Genomic DNA, 3,307 nt, shown 5'->3' with positions numbered 1-3,307 from the left:
CCTTTTTATCCTCCTTATGTGCCTGCTGACCCCTTTTATTCAATTTTGAGTGATCATGATGATAAACCCTAAGACCTAATGAAACTAAACCCTAAGACTATTTTGTATAAATGAAATGAGCTAGAATGACTATGAATGACTGAAAAGATGTTTGAACAAGTCAGCAGGTATATTACATGAGGGAAACTGAAACGAAACGACTGCCATCATTTGATCCACGACCTAATGGAATGCAGTTGATTAAATGAGACACCTAATCTGCATGCAAAAGAGCAATTTGATCATCGATGGAAGTGTGAAGAAACTGACACTAACATGGTCTATGGTGTTCTTGACACCTCCAAGGAGTTGCCATCCCCAATAAGTCCAATGTTAGTCCAGTCTTCACAGTCTGTCACCAGGGATCAACATGATCTCTTACTATGTCTAGTTTTGTTAAAAATTTTCACATGATATTTAGCACAAAACATGTCATAAGTATTTTTATCAAGAGCAGCTCGAAACGAGCTTTCCAACGGTATATCACACTCCAAAAACTGCCTCCTAGATCAAAAGATATGAGCGAATGAATGGTTGACTCAAAGGCCTCCCGTGAATAATCCAAAGGAAGCTAGGAGATGTGAGTGGTTGGTCTTGTGGCTTGATTGTGATAGAGAATAAAAGAACATAGAATTTGAGGTCTATTACCATGCTGCTAATCCTCATCTCAACATATGGTGAGCTCGTTTCTCTTCTTTGATTGAAAGAGATATCTTGTGCAGAGGGCATCGTACATTGTTGACAGGGATATTGCTAGTGAAAAGTTTACAGCTGCTGGTCTCATGGTCCTAGAGAGGAATTACTTGAAGATTTATAGATGTTCATTCAGCATTTGCTGTCATCCTTACTTACATCTCGTCCAAGCTTTTCAATTCAAAGAATACTTGACATGTCAAATAAATAAAAAGCTCCTCCTTTTCCAGAGGGTTCAATAGATATTTTGATTAGGGTCCTTTCTGCAAGTAATCACTTTGTTGTGAGGAAGACATGGATATTTTTGACCCAACGTTTGTGAGCCGAGCTATCTTCATTCGTCCTAACATTATCTTCATGATCGTTCCCTGAGCTTATAATATTTGTCAAAGAGATTGTTTTTTAGGAGGGTCATGGTCCCTGATGTACCAACAATGGTGGTAAATATTTTTCCAATTTTTTTTTACTGTATATGTTATATCAAAAGGAAAACTCTCTTCGGTGAAATCAGCTGCTTCTTTAGAGTCAAGCAGGGCTAGCAATGAAATTATCTCAAGGACTTGCAATTTTCAAGAAGAGGCAGATCCTCTAGTTGGGAAATCAGCCACGCTTCTTGATTTTAAGAATATCAAGAGTGAAATGGGAATCAGGATGACTAGTGAGGATAGTGATGAGCGATCTCCATCATTTGTTAATTATTCAGGCATATCCTCAACTGCCAAGCACGGCTATGATGTCACAGCTTGAAAACGTGCTAGAAAAGTTGGAGCTTGAACTAAAACGGCTTCGTGAGATGTACAACCAAGCATGTGAAGAAGCAGTCAACACACAAAATGCCAGAGAGATGCACATTCAGAGAATAGAAGAGCTAAAGAAAGTGGAAGCAACAAAATAAAGAAGAAAAATTGCAGGCATTGAAACTTGCGTATTAGTTCCAAGGATTCTTGTTTGTTTTGTCATGCTTACGATGAGAATGAAGGCCCAACTCAGCTCCAAATATTAGCGCCCTTGCATCCACAACACACACAAGTCAAAACATTGAAACCAAATCAAAAGATCGACAACCAAGCCAATCTGGAGTGTGGTGTTGCGTTCCTGGTTGTGGCGCTGTGCTTCTGGACTATGGCACTGCGCGTAGCCCTTTGGTGATGCGCATAGAACCATCCTATAAAAAATTCTGAAAGTTCCTGGAATTGAGCCTGCACATGGAGGAAATTCCAAAGCATGTTTGCTTAGAGCCTTGGAGACATGGGAGATGGTGCTGCAAAAAGAACAAGGAATGGCCTTTACTTGAGCTATAGCTGCTAGTTTTCAAATGGATAAAATATGGCAGATCCTACAAAGAGTGGTCAAAAGAACAACGATAATCATGGTTTTTGTTAGAACTACAAGGGAAACATCCCTTGTTTGGGCCAGATATCCCAAAAACAAATGAGGTTCGAGATGTTCTAGACACATTTCATGTGATATCTGAGCTTCCTGCTAACAACTTTGGAGCTTACATTATTTCAATGGAAACTGCAGCATCAGATGTTTTAGTAGTTGAGTTATTACAACAAGAATGCCATGTAAAATGGCCATTACATGATGTACCATTATTTGAGAAACTTGCAGATCTGGAGGCTGCTCTTGTCACTTTGGTTAGATTGTTTTCAATAAACGGGTACAGAAACAGAATCGATGGAAAGCAAGAAGTCATGATTGGTCGCTCTGATTCCGGAAAAGATGCTGGTAGGCTAAGTGCAGCTTGGGTTTTCTACAAAGCATAGGAGGACCTCATTAAGGTTGCTAAAGAATTTGGTGTTAAGTTGACAATGTTCCATGGTCATGGAGGAACTGTAGGCAGGGGGGAAGACCCAACCCATCTGGCCATATTGTCACAACCTCCAGATACAATTCATGGCTCTTTTTGGGTCACTATTCAAGGGGAAGTTATAGAACAGTCTTTTGGTAAGGAACATTGGTGTTTCAGAACTCTCCAAGGATTTACTGTTGCCACTCTAGAGCATGGAATGCAGCCTCCAGTTGCCCCAAAGCCCGATTGGCATGCACTGATGGATGAAATGGCTGTTGTTGCTACAAAGCAGTACAAATCAATTATTTTCCAGAACCCGAGATTCGTTGAATATTTTCATTTGGAAACACCAGAATTGGAGTATGGTCGAATGAACATTGGGAGTCGCCCCTTAAAAGGAAGCCAAGCGGAGGAATTGAGGCAATCTATGCCATCCCATGGATATTTGCTTGGAAACAAGCTCAATTTCATTCGACCATTTCTTAATGCTTATGCTTTGCAAGCATGAGATCCATATATTTCTGCGTATCAGAGGCAGGCCCTGCGTCCTACTGATCCATTGCCTATGAGGAATGGGTTGTTATCTGATATTGATTATCTTGGGGTAGATCCAGGGCTTGAATATTTACACAGTGGGATAACATCCAAGGAGGGACAAGAACCACAAATCAATCAAACAACTCCAAAATTCGTCCAGGCAGGTGCAAGGTGACCAATAAATCGAATCTTTGAGAGAGGCATGTGGCATTATTCGAATTCTTCTAGGAACCGACGGCAAAT

General features: G+C 40.5%; 1 pseudogene; it reads left to right on the top strand.

Moving 5' to 3' along the window:
- Positions 1 to 1,462: 1,462 nt before the first annotated feature.
- Positions 1,463 to 3,013, top strand: LOC149220954 (phosphoenolpyruvate carboxylase pseudogene; annotated as a pseudogene).
- The last annotated feature ends 294 nt before the right edge of the window (positions 3,014 to 3,307 follow it).

This window comes from Pinus tabuliformis, chromosome Q, assembly GCF_031772625.1.
Source record: "Pinus tabuliformis cultivar Carrire ecotype Pingquan chromosome Q, CPIR1, whole genome shotgun sequence".
NCBI lineage: Eukaryota > Viridiplantae > Streptophyta > Pinopsida > Pinales > Pinaceae > Pinus > Pinus tabuliformis.
This window is presented reverse-complemented; position numbering and strand designations above follow the sequence as displayed.